General features: G+C 41.7%; 1 protein-coding gene across 1 annotated transcript in view; it reads right to left on the minus strand.

Moving 5' to 3' along the window:
* LOC310965424 (contactin-associated protein-like 4) overlaps positions 1 to 18,278 on the minus strand; it is a gene marked incomplete at both ends in the record, with an annotated part of 110,638 nt that overhangs the window by 73,190 nt on the left and 19,170 nt on the right. The window lies entirely within an intron of this gene.

Consider the following 18,278-nt stretch of genomic DNA (forward strand, 5'->3'; position numbering starts at 1 on the left):
ATTTCTAAAGGTTTTAGTAGTACAGCACATTCAGAGGAAACCCTGCTTTTAAGTTGAAATGTTGTAAATGACAGTATAAACAGTTTATCTAATTCTTTCCCATGCTTCACTTTTAATGATTTAAGTCCACTTACATGCTCACAGATTTGAAACCTTGCGATATATCAAACTTTTCCTTTGGTTTCGGATGATAAATAATAATTCCTGTTAATCCGAGACATTAAGTGGTCTGTAAATGCCACTTAAAATGAATTAGACTTTGCAGCATCATGGTATAAAACGCAATTTGATGACACTGCACAACTTTCAAGATGTGTCCTGCCATTGAATGTATCCTTCCTTTTTGTTTTATGGGTCTACCAACGCGATAAGGGCAGTGGAATATGCTGAGGAATCATTCATTTACATTTTTCACACTGATATGACCTAAATCACTGAGCTGCCTGAAGATGAACAGCGCTGACGTCACTCCTATGTTTTTCAGGGTAATTCGCTCCCTTTCTGGCCTGCAGACACCCCAGGATGTATGAGATTAACTCACACTGTGTCCTTATTGGAGTGTAAGAAAAAGAAAAAAAAAGTTTGACTCATCAGAACCGTACAGGCCTGTGGGATGTCTGTCACTGCAGTGGCAAACTCTGCCAATTATAGGAGAAATAATTTGATTTTGATACCACGGTACGTATTAAAATCATGTTTCATTTTCAGTTTCAAATGCATGAATAGTCTGGATATACACTCGTCGTTCAATGTGATCTGACACCAATAAGAGGCAAAGCAGGTGACTGGGATGACAGATAAACGCAGGATGATATACAGTTTGTGGCTAAATCAGTACTGCGTGGTATTTCAACACCTTTTTTTCTACAGGTCTACATGAACAGACACTCAGCTCTCTTTTAGAGTGAGAAGTTCAGCATCCGTGAGGAACTCGGAGTAGAGCCTCTGCTCCTTTGCGTTGAAAGGAGCCAGTTGAGGTGGTTCGGGCATCTAGTAAGGATGCCCCCTGGGCGCCTCCCTAGGGAGGTGTTCCAGGCACGTCCAGCTGGGAGGAGGCCTAAGGGAAGACCCAGGACCAGGTGGAGAGATTAGATCTCCACACTGGCCTGGGAACGCCTCGGGATCCCCCAGTTAGAGCTGGTTAATGTGGCCCGGGAAAGGGAAGAATGGGGTCCCCTGCTAAAGCTGCTGCCCCTGCGACCCGACCCCGGATAAGAGGTTGAAGATGACTGAGTGCATTTTTAGATACTGGGGATAAAGTTTTGGTCACTCACTCACTCAAACTGTTTTTTCATGTGAATACTGTATGAAGTCATTCTATGCATCATGACTATAATTGCTACTGTCAGGTCTAACTGAAGTGAGGATGAATCAGCTTCTAAAGAGTCTGCCACATTTTTTAGACTTTTGCATGGATCTGTCTTGTTTAAACGCATGGGTGCACACATGTTCTCTGAAGTTTGACCTTGTTGAAAGCAGATATCCCCAGTGAAACTAAATGGGCTGGATGAAAGGACTGTATCGGGAGGAAGAGTTGAACTGCAGGCAAAAACGCGACCCGACCCTGGATAAGCGGTTGAAAAGATGAAAAAAAGTATTCACCACCCCTGGAAATTTTATTGACAAAAACACTGAATCGAATTAGATTTGATGTGGCTTTTTTGACACTGATCAACAGAAATATAACCTTTAATGTCAAAGCGAGCGGTGCAACGATTCACCTATCGGAAACTGGTTTTAACGTTAAAGATGAGACCACATCAACAGGCAGACCCCTGGTGCGATCAAAGTGTTCTAAGTGTTTTTTGTTTGCACTGGAAACGTAATAAACACAATGTAATTCTGAAAATTATAGGTTGGATTCCAGTATCTCCATTTAACAAATGTTAAGAGTTGTATCAGATTGCATTGTATCACATCAAACCACACCAGATCAAATTGCACTGAATTGTTATATATGAAAATTTAATCTAAATGGTCTTATAAGGGAGAGATGCAAAACCCTAGTCCAATTGGTAACAACTCTCTAAAAACTGATCCGCCAACAAGTATTTTATATATTTGTAATGTTGAAGTATTTGTCTTCGGCAGCAACATCAGCCTAAAGTTTGTGTGGATCTCTACCAGCTTATCACATCTCGACATGGCAGTGTTTCTCCAAATGCATTTTCAAAGAGAGTCTGTATTATGGAAGATCGTAGGTCTATGCTGAATTGTGTCACCGCAGAGCATTGCAGTGTATATTTCATATGGAGACATTTTTCTGGTGATAGCAAAGCACATTTTACGATTTCCCTCTGATGTTATGGGCATGAAATATCTTTCCTGCTTCAAGAAGATGCTGTTCACTTTCTTTTAAGAGAAATATACACTTGCCTGTTTTCATATCTTGGTGAAGATAAAAACTGTGAGACACAAAAAAGCCAAGTTGGTTATACACCACCACTCCATTAAAAAGGAGGCAAAGAAGGGAGTAATGTGTGGTTTGTGTCCTGAAAGGAGAGCCGAAGGTACATTTGTGTCTTCCTCCAAGATTATTTTTATCTGGATCACTGATCTATATTCCTGTTTTCTTGTTTTTTTTTTTTTAAATTAAAAAAGACTCCAGTTTCACTTACTTACTTACTTGTGTCAAGTTCATGCCTTAAGCTCAGTTTATTAATTCTTTTGGCAGAGTCATTCTTTTAAGAAGTGAAATAAATGATCCTGTGGATGTGTTTTTATCCAGAAATGTTGAACCTGTTGCGGAAAGTTAGAGGGTGGGAGAGAGTAACGTTAAAAAACAGCTGTGTCGTTTGTGTCATTACGAGAAAAAGAGAGACAGTAGAGGAAGAAAGGGAGACGTAGGATGAGTTGTGTCTTAAAGGGTAGCTAACCTTTGCTGTGACACTGCTAAAATTGATCCAGCTGCAATTTTATTTCTACTTTGGATGCTGCTGGCGTCCCTTATTCAATGCATCCCTTATTCAATGCATGTGTGTGCGTGTGTGTGTGTGTGCGTGTGTGTGTGTGTGTGTGTGTGTGTGTGTGTGTGTGTGTGTGTGTGTGTGTGTGTGTGTGTGTGTGTGTGTGTGTGTGTGTGTGTGTGTGTGTGTGTGTGGCTATGGCAGAACCTGATTATGAAGAGACATCGGAGGTGATAGAAAAGGCTGCTACAAGATAACAACACTGAATACTGAGGAGTGTGTGTGTGTGCGTGCGTGTTTAAGAAGAAAAAGTGCTGAGTCAGGGCAAAACAAATCCATGGCACCCGAACAGCAGATGGAGGGATTTCTCCCCTACAGAGCACACACACACACACACACACACACACACACACACACACACACACTCATGCACGGTAAAACACACAGAATGAGCACCACTTGCGATTGCCAGGATGATGTCACGGTGACACGAGGCCAACACAATTCAATAATCAACAAATCAATAACAAAAACACACACACACATTCCCTCATGTCATCACATCCATTATAAAGCTACATTTCTCCGAAATAGCAGATGATCAAAAGACAACACACCGTGAACCCCATTATTGTTCCACATAATGTGCTATGGAAGCATTTGCTAATGTCAGTCAGTTAGAAACAGAGTGTCAGTTTGAAACAGAGTGAAATATCTCAATGACCTTTCCTCTGCAGACTGGTTTAAATGTTGCAGCTTGTTGCTTTAACCAGGCTCAGTCCGGTTTTGTGTCCCAGTTTAAAAGTCCAGGGAGTAAAAACATCCAGGGACTGACCCACCCTAACAAAACATGGGGCTGCAACAATTAATCATCAAATTATCAATGGATCATTGCAATGTCATTACAGTTGGGCATGACTATAGAGTTTGGTCTTGTAGGACAATAATATTTATGTGCATTGTGCACTTACAAATGTGCCAAATGTATGCATTATATCCCAAATCACTTTGGCGGCTGTGGCTTAGTGGCAGTCCTCCATTTCGAGAGATTGGCGGTTCGATCCCCACCTCCCCCGGTCCACATGTCGAAGGGTCCTTGGGCAAGACACTGAACCCTGAATTGCTCCCCGTGCTGCGCATGGGTGTGTAAATGTTGTGTGAATGATTAGATTAGATTAGATTAGATGGTCTGTAGATGTCCACCACCATCAGTGTGAATGTCTGTGTGAATAGGTGAATGTGACAAACAGTGTCAAAGCGCCTTGAGTAGTCAGAAGACTAGAAAGGCGCTTTATAAGTACAAGTCTATTTACCCCTTGGACCTTTTATAGTTTCACATTTTCCACTTCCAGGTGAAAGAGGGTGTTTAAATCAAATGTAATTCAAGGGATGATTGTTTATAATAAAGCCAATTAATGCTAGGATTATCATGACTCTAATGTACTAGTTTCGAGAACTTAACTCGCCCGTGTTTCAGTTTTTCACCAAACTGCATCATGCTGTCACTTTTAAAGTTGTGAAGTCATTTTCCATGTCATTGTGACCTTTACATTTATACATTTATTTTGGTGTATTACAGCTAACTTGACTTTTTATCAGACTGAATTTGTAAACTTGTTACTCTCCATTTACATCTACAGTCTGACATTGCCTGCACACAACTGATATCCATGGGGTTGGCAGATTCGTTTTCCCAAACCAATCACAAGAGACTTACAGTCCGAGCAAACTAACCTGCGGTTTAGCCCAATCAAGCGATTGTGTGACTTTCTAAACATTAATGGACCAAAACGATCAAATACTGATAGTGAAATTAGTCATTTTTCAGGGGTTGTCATGCTCATAGCTATGACTCAGCTTTACAGAGTCTATGACATAAGCACAAGTTTAACTCACTTGGTTGTGGGAAGCACACACAAGGAAACAGTAAAGACAGAAGACAGTTGTAGGCAGCTAGCAAAACACTGATGTTGGCCACATGTTATCGATGTAAACGCACAGCTCCACAATGGTGTTAGTCCCGCCCATGGTTGTGATTGGCTGCACTCATTGGTTCGATTATTCTTTTTTTAACCATGGTTTCATGTTGTAAAGCCAGAGGATTCAGTCAACAGATTCAAAAGGTCTCCCAGGGGTGTCAAAGTGATCCAGTAAAGGGCCGCTGTGGCTGCAGGTTTTCATACCAACCAAGCAAAAACACACCTGACTTGAGTCATGCAATCACCCGAATTGTCTTCACACAGTTGATTATTCTTTTTTTAACCGTAGTTTCATGTTATGACGTCAAAGGATTCAGTCAACAGATTCAAAAGGTCTAGACCCAGGCAACAAAGCACTACTAAAAACCACTAACTAGAATTACAATATATTATATTGTATATTGTATATTCAACAACACCAATACACAGTCCAAATTCAACATGATTTGTTTCTAAACCTATTAAAAATCAGTCTGAGGTCATCCTCTTTCCTTTTTCCTCTGTTTTTTCCTCCACCAGCTGTTTCAGTGGTGCGCTGCCTGCTCGTTAGGGCAGCAGCTAAAGGCCAGAGATAATAAGTACCGCAGTAACAGACATGAACGCTGACAGCACATAGGAGAGAGCAGACATCCTGACCTTTACTCGGTACGGCTGGATTGGAGAGGAAAGAAGTGAAGAACACAGACAAGCGAAAGAGTGAGAGAGAGAGGGTCAGATAAACTGACACCCCCCGATTTAAGGAGGAAATAGGAAGATAGGGAGATGGAGAGACAGAAAGAGAGAAAGAAGTATATACAGAACTGGAGAAGAAAATAAAAAAGAGCAAAGAGAGCTCAGTGTACACAGGAAAATCTGTGAAAAGAAAATGATTCACTAAACCCATCATGTTAGTCACGCATCACGTTTGATCACCAAAACAGTAGTGTCTGTCATGCACGCCTGTCAGTTCTGATCGAGTAAAGCTCCTGCTTTTCTTTTCCCCAACTGTCTGTAATGACACCAGAGCTTCTTTCTCCATTCGGAAAGGGAATTGAGGTTTAAAACAGGTCAGGAATAATGCATTGCCGCTCTGCTGGACAGTCAAATTAGCCTATTACCACAAGGAATTAACCAGTCAGGAGGCCGTGACTTTTGGGGTCAACCGCATCAGTAGACCAACCAACCAAACACCCTTAAGAGCAGCAGTGTTAAGAGGGTGCAGAAGGGGTCTGCGAGTTCCTCAGTTCAGAGGAAAAGTGTGTGTATGGATAATGCTCCTCTACACACTTTTCATGCCGTTGCTCACATTTGCTGTAGAAGATGCCTCTTGTTCTAAATGTTGCAAGTAAACGTCCGTTTTCTTATGCTGACTACAAAACAGAGAAATGAATAATAGTCATTTGTCGCACAGACTGAGTGGGATGAATGTTTGATCTTTTTGGTATTGCATGCCATGCTTCAATGGGGGTGACAAGAATAGCATGCATGCCAGTATCTTTATGAAATTAATTGGTGGAATTAGAGATATATGACTGCCATGCATGAATTATACATCAATAATAGCCTAATTGTATGCATGATCCATCATGTTTAAGATATAAAAAGACATGGTTTAAATATCATAGTCAATAATTTGAGTTTCATGTTCATGTTTTCAGGAGAGCACATGTCTTATTAAAGAGGATCAAAGCTCCCCCTGGCTCCCCTGGAGTTCACAGTACAACCAGGCATTAGATTACTTTAGCTCCATGCAACACACTTCACTTACAGACATCCCTGTTCCCCAGAAACAGCAACACAGTACTGGACAGTTTTGCAAATCTCTGATGCTCTGTTTCTCAGGGACTTCCAAAATATGCAAAATATCTCTTTAAAAAAGGTACAGATTGACATATTAGTTAATTCAAGTTTTGTGAGAGGCTGCTGCACCTTCTTATGCAAGATTCACAATATTTTGTGTTGTTATTTTCTTAAGAAACCAATATACAGTACGCATGCAATGTATTTGTGAGTCAACGTGTAATACAAACAGCATTACACTTACACTTAAGCTTTTCTCATATAAACTCCAGACAATATCTGAGGAATCAGGTCAGGGCATTGCCCAAAGCTGTCCTTTCACACATGTAACACACAAACACAAACAGGAGATTGTCTGTATCAGATTACTCACTTACTGGAAAAACAGTGTGGTTTAGGCGAGGAGTGGCGCCTGGATAGATTGCACGGGGCAGGATATAACGCGGGTTACACCAGTGTATGAAGATGACTCAAATGTGGGAGTCTTCATATAAAACCACCCTTTTTTGCACCCTCAAATGTTTGTTATGCCTACTCTGTCACCCTGTATTCTCATATATAGGTTTTATAGGAAATTACATAGACTGTATGATCTCACAGAGTAAACTGATTTGGACATTTGCATTCTCAGCTCTGCCGGGTTTGCAGTGCATGTGTGAAAGGGGCTTTAGTTACATTTTGTGCAAATGTTTGTCACGATGACCTTTCAATATTTCCTCTACAACTCCCTTTCTCATTTAATAAAAAAGGGACCCCAAAACTTTATCAAATGTTAAATTTGACATGTTTTGTCTTTTATTGTCCTAAAAAAAATGTCTAAAATTGGAAATTAAGATGTAAAAAAATGTAGATGAAAGCATGAAAACTGACTCATCAACAAATAAGTAAAAAATTATAAATCTAGCCAAATTATGTTTTGATTTGGATAACCTGTACCAAAAATATATTGAGGTTTGATACAAAGCCTTATGAATAATAACAAAAAACAAAACATAAAGCATTCCCTGATTTGAATTATTGGCCTACAACCACAAATGTGACCTTCTCGCTTTCCAAGTATGCGTAAGTCCTGGTCGATGGCAGACTTTGTAGCTAGAATCAATACATTTGATAAGCACATGGCTGCTCAAAAGAGGCAGACTTTAAAATAATGTGAAATTGCAATACTGAGTGCAGAATGTTTCATTATTAAAATGTATTCATCCAGAGGCCAATGAAAACAAAGGCTTTATACTAAAAGGTCAATCAATCTATTGAGGATAATGAAGGGTTTTGGCATTGCTCTTATTCACTTACTTCAAAAGCCCCAAAAAAGATTGCATTCCTCCAAAAAAAATGAATATGTGGCATTGACAAAAATCATACATAGATTTATTTGGGCTAGCATTAAAAGAAGCATCAAAGGGAATGTTATTTTGGATGCTTCCTCCTGCCACAGTCTTAGGATACAAGCCAAGGACGTGTGGCGTCTGTGGATTATGACTTTTTTATGGCGGCAGGGGTGGGAGAAAGGAACAGAAACTCAAGATAACAAGTTCAGGTCCCACAGCAGCCAGATTGTCCCCATCAGAGACCGCAAGTGTTTTAAAGTGTCCTTGATTTACTCTGGATAAGAGCACTATCTCAGTGACTAACATCGTTTTAAATCAAAATAAGAATCTGAATTCATGGAGCCAACTGGAGACCCTCCGTGTGCCACTGGGATTATCGGAAATGTGGAGCAGACGTGGAGCTTAAAGTTACTGACAATTTAGAAGAAAGACTTAACAGAAATGTACTCGCAGATTTATGAATAGCTGGTGTTAGTGTGTGTTGCTCCAGCCATTAGTTAACACTTTGGCACAATTGGAATTTACTAAGTGGAGATTTATGCATCATTTAAGCGAAACAGATGCACAACACAAACTATATTCTTACATAGTTGATGTAAATATAATCTACATCCATTTAACTGTTTGCAGCGGACCTAATGCTAGCATGCTAAGACATGACCCATTAACAGTGAATAGGCTAATGTTCGACATGATCAAAATGTTGTTTAATAAGGCTTTAAATTATATTTTCTAAAAACAAAACATACCTCGTGTAGTCTAAAGCAAAAGCATATTCAGTTACAAAGGATTCACAATCAAAAGTAAAATAGGATTTAGCCCCTTAAAACTTTTATTTTTAGAAGTTATATTCAGAAGTGTGTGATCTGTTTAAGTAGCTAGTTTGGATTGGATGGTATTACAACTTTCCCAGCAACCAACTACCAACCCAGTTGTTAGGGGTAGAAATGGGTTATTTGGGTTAAAATAAGTACATCTGTTATGTCATTTCATTCAGTTTCACTTTGACTTGGGACCGGACATGAACCGCAGTCTCCTAGGTCAAAGTCTGGTGTGTGTGTGTGTATGACCCAGTGTCTCTATGGTTTGCAGCAACGTGCAATGTCAACATCTTCTTACAGCGACCAGGCTGAATTTACACATTACTACTGTATATAGGACCATAGTTTTAACTAAGACACTTTATTCATTGCAATGGTGCAACTCTATTTATTTTTAAACTAGCTACTATTCCTATCTTAGTCAGGACTTCACATTTAAGGGTATTGATGAATTTATGAATAGCTGGAGCAATCCAAGCCTGTTCTCTGTAACCACAGTCTAATGGAGGCTGGACCGCAGAGAGACCCTTCAAGCTATCAGCCAGCTTCTGTAATACCACACCCTCAGCTAAGTCTCTCCTGGTGTTAGGCAGTGTCATCCCCCCAAGGAGAACTTCAGGCCTCGTCTCTCTTATTCAGACATCTAAAGAACCCCCGGTACATTATTTCTACTCTTTCTGTTTTAAAAGAAACTGACACAATGCTTGTCAGGGCAATGGCTTCAGAGGTTCCACACAGTAATGGATGAAGGAAAGGTGAAAACACTAAAGGGGGACAGGTAGACAAAAACAGGATGGGGGGGGGGGGGGGGGTGTTTCAAAGAGAGGCAGAAAGACACAGACGGGCCAAGCAGAGAGACAGTTTTACCAGGTCTAGATTTATAAATGCGTCTGTGAGGGCTTAGGGAATTTGAAAGGGTTTGAAGCTGATTTGAGTTGGAGAGTCATATAGTTGCAGTGGATTCAAGGTGGAGCTTAAGGTGTTTTTCTGACAACCTGGGAGAAAAGATGCTGTTATTTTTAAAAAATGACTCAGCACCAGAGCAAACAAACAGCCATAATAACATTCTCAGAGATGGGACGCAACGAGGGCTGCACTCAAATCACACATTTTTAAATTCAAACCACAGTCTAAAGATTCGACTACTTGTTTCTTTCTTCTCATATATCAAACTAGCTGGCAATCAAAACATGCATTGGCATGAGTTTCAGTGATGATTTTGAACACATTAACATAGCCAAATCCTGCCAGCCACAGTTTCATAATGAAGTGAAAACATTTTTACACTTCTCAGCAGGTGGCAGTCTGCGCAGTCTGCCCATGGGATTCAACTCAGCAGGTCAGGGACAGACGCTCGTTGTGGGAGGATCCCCTTTGTCTCCTTGCATTTCCTCTGTGGTGCTGCGACATGAACGGCTCTAGGTCTGCTTGGAAAGGCTCAGGATGAAGGTGGCCCAAGGCTTTGCAGCACCCTCGCCTGGACCTTGCTGCTTTCCAGGGCCATGGACTTAATGCTCGCTATGCCCTCCTTCCCTGCGGGGAGGGATGGCTGTCAACCGGGGCGGTCTGTCCTCAATGTCGGAAACCTGAACACAGGCCCTGTCTCGTTCCTTTGTGGTTGTGACAGCAGTGTCATCACCATTAATATCTATAGACCACCTGTGGGGAACTGTTCACCTCATTCGACTCATTGACTTTCATGGGGGGGCAGCCATAGAAAGGACAAATCAAAACTGGAAATAAAGTCCAAAAAAGGAGCACTTTTTTTACATAGCAGGCCACTGGAACATGCATGTGAGGTAATGTCCCTAATCAAGTCCTTGAAAACAGGTACAGCAATTAAAATAGTTTCAGGGTTCTTGTAGAATAAGGACCGGGCCCCGGAGATGCTGGCTTTGGGGAATTTAAACCAAATGTGGTAGGCAGGTGGAAAATTAAGTAACAGGGTTGCTAAGTAATGGGACTTGAGCTAACAGGGAGTTTATGAAGGAGAACAAATCAATGATGCTTGCAGGTTATGCAGGTATCAAGAGAGATGTTCCCTTATGCCTCAAGTCTGCCACCATCCTGCCTGTGCTAAACAAAAGTCCTGTTTCATGCCCAAATGACTACTGACCCATCGCAATGACACCAACAATAATGAAGTACCTTGAGATGCTGGTCGCACAGCACGTCAGATCCATCCTCCCACTGAGGATGCAGTATCTTCTGCCATGCACTTGGCCCTAACCTAATGGAAAAACAACACTAACGTCCAATACTGTTCATAGATTTTAGCTCAGCAGTCAGTACCATTGTACCACAACAGTTAATAGGGAAGCTGAACACAGTGGGCTTCAACACAATTTGGATTCTGGACTTTCTCAGGGGGAAGGCTCAGCCAGGATGGGTAGCAGAACCTCAAGCACCACCACACTGAGTTGGCTCTCCCCAGGGGTGTGTGCTCAGTGCACTTTTGTTCAGCCTGCTGACCCGTGACTGTACTTCCAGATCCAGCTTCAACCACATCAAGTACTTCAATGACACGGAAATGCTGGGTTGAGTCACGAACAATGATGAAACACACTGTAGAAAAGAAGAGGTGGTTTCATGGTTCAGTGACAATAACGTCTCTTTAAATGTATGGAAGACGAAGGAGATAGTCAGATAGTTTCAAAAGAAGACACAGTGAGCAGCCCTGCTAACCATCAATGGCACGTCTGTTGAGGGAGTCAGCAGTACCAAGTTCTTGTCAATATACATTGCCGGCGACCTAACCTGGTCCAACAACACCACAGCTCTCACCAAGCCTGGCCCGTCCAACTGGTTTCCAACATACTGGCCAAGCCCTCCCACTATCTCTTTGCACTCCTGACATCTGTAAGGAGGTTCCCGAGCATCTGCGCCAGGTCCGTCACAGCTTCACCCCCCAAGCCATTATACTAATATACTACATTAACTGTTTTTTAGTACTCTGTCATCTGTTGTATATGTTGCCCAGGAGAATAATATTGTGCTTCATGTATGAGTGTACTAGTATCCATAAAAGAATCTTGAATCTATAAGAAGTATACATGGCAAAGCTGATGACAGTGTCCCACAGAAGCAACAAGTCATTCTAGTAGCAAAAGAACAAGATTGGAGAACAAAAATGAATGTAAAGGAACTGGAAGTATGGTGTCTCTTTACACCTGCTTCCCTGCTACTAAAATGGACCAACTCAATGCTCTGGAAAACACAGAAAAAGGCCTGTAGTCTATAGATAACTGGTTAGAATGTATACTATAAATTGGTTGAGGGACGTATAAGCCATAAAAAAACATGAGGCTTTTACAAATCAGGCCATATTTACCCATATAATTAGCTTTGCGGAGAGAGTGACTACCTCAGATTAAGAGGATTTGAGCGGAGGAGCTGTGGTATTTAACCTGATAAGGTGTTTAAGAGCAGTATTAAATATGCGCCCCTGGAGAGGCAGAGGTGGCACTTAAACATCATATAAAGATCAATAACTCATTCTAGGGCTCCCTCCATAGTTAATTTTAACCTACAGCCCCATGCTAATGTTTAAACCCTCTTTTTAAATCTAAATAAATTAGCACTTCCAGGAAATGATTACTGGGGATAGATGAAGTGTTCCAAGGCTATTTCGACGTAATTATAGTCGTTCTAATTTGCAATGATCGGCATGGCCCACTGAAAAAATGAGACCGTTTAGATGTTAAATACTGTCATTAACATTTGCCTACAAATGTTAAATGCTGTCATTAACATTTGGCTATAAGATGGAATGAAGTTATCGCAATGTTTTCTTGTCAACCCACATGATGGGGCTGAGTTAAAATTACAATTACAGCAAAAGAGTGGTTGGGCAGGATGTGGCAGAGGAAGGAAATGCAGTAATTAAAGAGAAAAGGTGAGTGGAAGGAGGGAAAGCCAAATTAAAAAGTTAAAGGTTTCGGAGAGAACAACAACTTGTGCCTTTTAAAATAGACTATTACCGTCCCTATTTAATGTTAGATTCAGTTCACTATTCAACTCTGCATGCTGAAACCTGCACATAAGCATGGAGCCAATTACGATATGCCTAACCAACCCTGTGGGAAATACTCCTCAACACTTACTTTTGTTCAGCTCTATAACGGCAACACAGTCACAGATTAGATTGTTGACTGACTCAGTTTGATCATTGTCTATTAAGTGCATCATCAATACTTCAATTGGTATGACACAGAGGGAGCTGCTGTGGGACTCGAGGTAAGTGTGGGGACTGGCGTGCATGGTAAAAACTGCATCACTATTAATATTTCCATTGCTACCCCCCTTAGGAGCTTTGTTTGGCTTATTCACAGAGCAAAAACTGGCCCCTCTGCCTCCATCTCAGCCCAACCACTGAGGCTCGTCTAGTTATAGAAAAAAAAAAGACTCTGAAATGAAGGCCAAACACTTCAGAAGCACTGTGCATTTGTTACTAATATGTTTTATCCCTTTTGTGTGTTCAAACTGTAAAGGAGATTTTCTTTTAGTAAGACTGGGGTCATTATTTTTTATTTAAGGAATGGCACAGAGCAGAGCCAATTACAGTGGAGGTGACTGTTGTAAATAACAACTAGTGCAGGGGTGTTCAACCCTGCTCCTGGAGGGCCACTGTCCTGTCCTTAGATTTCTCCCTGCTCTAACACACCTGAATCTAACAATTATCAAACCTGTGACGAGCTTCAGCTGCTTGATAACGAGCATCTCATCTCATCTCATCTTCATACGCTTATCCGGGGTCGGGTCGCGGGGGGCAGCAGCTTTAGCAGGGGACCCCAAACTTCCCTTTCCCGGGCCACATTAACCAGCTCTAACTGGGGGATCCCAAGGCGTTACCAGGCCAGTGTGGACATCTAATCTCTCCACCTAGTCCTGGGTCTTCCCCAAGGTCCCTCCCAGCTGGACGTGCCTGGAACACCTCCCTAGGGAGGCGCCCAGGGTTCATCCTTACTAGATGCCCGAACCACCTCAACTGGCTCCTTTCAACGCAAAGGAGCAGCGGCTCTACTCCGAGTTCCTCACGGATGGCTGACCTTCTCACCCTATGATAATGAGCAGAGCATTATAATCATGTGTGTTAGAGCAGAGAGAAACCTAAAACATGCGGCTTGGACACTGCTGAACTAGTGCAACCACACCCTAATGCATCTTCTGCTGTTTTTGATGTGACGTAGAAGCAACAGCAGTTAATGTGACTTTTCTATTTCTTCATTGAATAACAAACAATATCCTCAACACTATGCTCAGATGTTCTGCCCCATAAACTGGTGAAATTTGAGTGTGACCATGTATCTGCTCATATAAGTTTGGTGGCTCCGAGTGCAGACCGAACTCGCATAGGCCAACATTAGCAGATGTATTACTCAAGTTAGAAGCCGCTTTTTTTTTTATGTAAAGTTTTACTTCACATGGGCTATAGTGCATCTCCTCTCAACCCGTGTAATTTACATCAACAATTGTTTTCTCTTGTTTTTGACAAAAAACATCTTGAACATGATGAAGTTGGTTGAGGAGCTTTGAGCTTAGGCCTCTAAACCAGAGCCTTTTGTTAGAACGATGGTGCTGAGCTCTGAGTCGAGGCTTCTACCTCTGACACCCCCCTAACTTCATGACATGCTAATTGTCCACTTTGTACATTATTATGCACCTGGGAGTAATAATATTAAACGTCAGTACAGGACCGTTGCTTCCTCACATTGCCGTTAGCCCCACTTAGTGTCTAGCCATAGTAGGGCACAGCACTGGAAGCGTAGGCAGCACCGTGGTGGGATTAAATGGTCGCCATGTGTGAACATTCCTGTCAATGCCAGCCCCCGTATGGGCTGACCAGCCGAGATGAGACTTCTGGCAGCAGCAAGTGCAAAGAAGGCATGTGGGAGTTTTGTAACCTTTACATTCAAGCTGGCCAATTGGCCTCAGATTTTTTGCAGCCTGTTATCACAACTTTGTGATGGAAGAGACCCTTTGACTGGTTCTTCAGTTTTGCTCTTCCCTGCCCTAGTTCAGCAGGGAGGGGGGAGTCAGTCATGACTGTCCGGTGAATACCAGCTGAACAAGAGACACTGATGCACAATCCTGACACAAAACAAAACCACAGCACCTGACCTAAGACAGCTTGTAAACTGTGAAACTCGACAGCGTTAATCAATTGTCATTGCGTTACATATTTCTCACACAAAGTGTTTTCAGAAAAGTGTTAGTGTACTGTTTAGCTGTAACAGGGGGAAAGTTTGTCCAGCAAGTGGGCAGGGCTGGGTTTTAACCGGACTTGGCCACAAACTCTTATTTTACTGCTAAACAGTACACTAAAATGTGCTCTGGAAACACTTGCATGAAATAGGCTATACAATAACAGAATATTGATTCATATTTGATCAGTGCTGCCTAGTCTGATCAGAGTTCACGAGCAGTCATTAATGCTGCACCAGGGACTCCTCGGCTCTGAGTGGTTGAGGGTAAGACGCGGTGAGAATCTAGCAGATGCCATTAGGAGCAGACAGGGAAAAGCAGCTTGATGCAGAGGTAAATGACTATTTCACAGAATGTCTGTCTCATAGTGCTGTCAGGTTATAGTGACAATTTCATACAATGTAAAAAATATATATATTTTTCATAGAAAGTTTTCAGACTTCAGCTTTAAAGCCCCTAAACACCCACACAGGTGTTTTTAATTATTCTGGCTGCTTAGACCTCTGCTTAGGTTGAATAATGGTGGGCGGGGCTTTGATGGGGATTTATGAGGTAATAAATATCTGTCTACCAAAAAGAATGATGAAGGTTTACTTTGTCCCACCTTAACAGGTAAAACAAAGCTAACAGGAGTCTCGGGAAGATGGCAATCATCACAGTACACACACCCAACCAGTCCTGAGGAGAGGTCTAATCAACCAGATTAACTGAAAACACCTGTGTGGGTGTTCAGGGGCTTTAAGCCCTTAGTAAAGTAGTGTTGAGTCTGATTTTAGATTTGTTGTTGGGCTCAGATTCTGTTGTCTCAGGCTGTGTCGAGGGCTGGGATGTAATAGCATTTTCCTGAGCTGTTTACCGTGTCAAATCTTTACATCACTTGCTCTCACGGTCAATATTCTTAAGACCGCTGAGCTCCTGAAAAAATGGAGTTGTCATGTCACAGCTGTGGCATAACTGCACAGAGTTTTCAATATGGAAAGGTATGAAAATGTAATAAGTCCAGGTAAATATGATTGATTATTTAACGTGGTGAAATATAATTAAAAAATGCACAATAATTTAACAATGATAGCCTATGATAAATCCTCCTTGGTCTGTCCCAAAGGCACCCCACTCTGTGAACCCCTGCTGCAGACAGCTGGAATGGGTCCAGAGGTATGATTGACTTCATGTTTCAGCAGTGCCTACAAACCCAAGTTGAACCCAACAATTTCACCCTCATGTCAATTTCCTTGATTTATCTCCAAGTTGGTCAAATTATTCTTACAGTAGGAGTAAAAGACATCTACTCTGGCACCACAATCAGCCACTGAGCTCTTTAAATGGAGAAATCAGCAAACAGTTCCCTCCAAAAAGCTCCAAAAACCAGCCACGAAGGCACCTCTCAAAACCCCACATCCAGTAGAAGGCTCCCTCATGAATTTTCATAGCGGTCGGTGAATGACTGACTCTGACTCTGATTCATACCCCTATTGAGAGGAGGAGGCCCTGTGGAGAGTTTTTGATGTACTAGTCTAATATAATTCCAGTGCATTCTATATACAATACAGATGGCTGGCAGTAGCTCCTGTCCTTACAAACTATCTATCCCTCTATCTGTTTTTGTATTTTTCACTGCCTCCCTCGCCCACAGAGGTATCTCTCAGACTGTGAATCCAGCTGAGGTTTGCCTTTGATGTTTGTTGCTCTGCGTCCTGTAGAGAGGCAAAGACTCCCTTCTGCACTGAGGGGGAAATGCACCGCTGCAGCCCACGGAACACAACTGAACACATTTCAGCAAAAATAGGGAGATTCAGTTGAGGGACTTTGCATTTTCTCCATCTGTTCCCAACACTTTATTGGCCTGAAGGTGCTCCTCGAGAGTCGAAAACTGACCAAGTGCATAAAGTTTAAAACTGCACAAGGCTAAACTTTTTATGGATGGCTAGGTCCCCAAACCCCTCACTCTTTATGCTTTGAGACACAACTGTGAGTTAATGGATAAGGTCACATCTGTAACAGAAGAGGGTAGAGACGAGCATTACCCACGGGGCATGAGCTCACAGGACCCTCTTACATTTAGCCCTTTTTGACCTTTTTGACCGAACAGTACCAAAAACTTTGTAATCAAAAAACTTAAACTCAAAAATCCCCTTTTTTTTGCACATTCCCATTTATGTTTTCACCACATCTGTGAAACTGTGAAAATTAGGCAAATTGGAACTCATTTGAACAACACAACAGCATTTGAAATGAGATTTCTACACAGGGAAAAAACCGACACCCTGATGTTCGTTTACTGCTGCCTGACTCATGTTTGAGCTGGATGTAATGAATGAACGCAGGAGACAAAGAGATGAAAAAAAGAGATTAAAAAAACACCAGAATATCTGTCTCTAAAGGAGTGTTGAGTGATGGTAATTTATCTCTGATTCAGTATTGAACTGCCATCGGGCAACCAGAATATGAAGTTGTTTCTACTGTTTACTCGCTAGCTCTCTCAAACGCTGTATACTCCCTTTCTGCCTCTCTGTCTCTATCAGGCTTTCAGCTTGTACACACTCTCTATCCCTTGGTATCCCTTATATTTTAGTCAGGAAAACAACAACATAGTTTCAACAGTACACTGTAAAAAATAATGGACGTAGCCACTGTGACATCACCCACTGGTTTGTGGACTACCATTTTGAAGCCAGGAGATTGGCTTATGACTATTGCTAAATGCTAAGATGAAAACACAGATTTCACAGTAGCTGATGCCAATTCTTTGATGGACTTTTGCCAGCGGGTGAGCGGATAGTTCTTGGCGCTGGAGCCATTAATTTTCACATACTGCAGTGACAGAATTAGCAGTTTCACTTAAGTAACCAGCTAATACTAGCACTAGCTAGCTAGCTTGGTTACCAAGTTGCAACCACTGAATGCTGATAAAGACATTTTAGGTGACGGAAATGTTACAACTAACACTGATGAAGTGAAAAAGGGGTTGAAGTCCTAAAACAAAAAAAACATAACGTCATTAGTAACATGTTTACTGAGATAATAAATCACGTGTGAAGTAGGGACACTTTCTCATTGACTTCTATAAAATCAGACTTCTTTTTGGAGCCAGTGGAGTCGCCCCCTGCTGGACATTAGAGAATGCAGGTATAATGCACTTCAGTATTGGTTTCACTCTTCAGGCCTGGAAGCTATGTCCTTTGTTTTTTACATTATATGGTTTCAACAGAGCTGTTTATTGATGTTGAAAACCTTAACTTTAATTAACATCATAGAAAT

The sequence above is a fragment of the Echiichthys vipera genome, assembly GCF_963691815.1.
Source record: "Echiichthys vipera genome assembly, chromosome: 3".
Classification (NCBI taxonomy): domain Eukaryota; kingdom Metazoa; phylum Chordata; class Actinopteri; order Perciformes; family Trachinidae; genus Echiichthys; species Echiichthys vipera.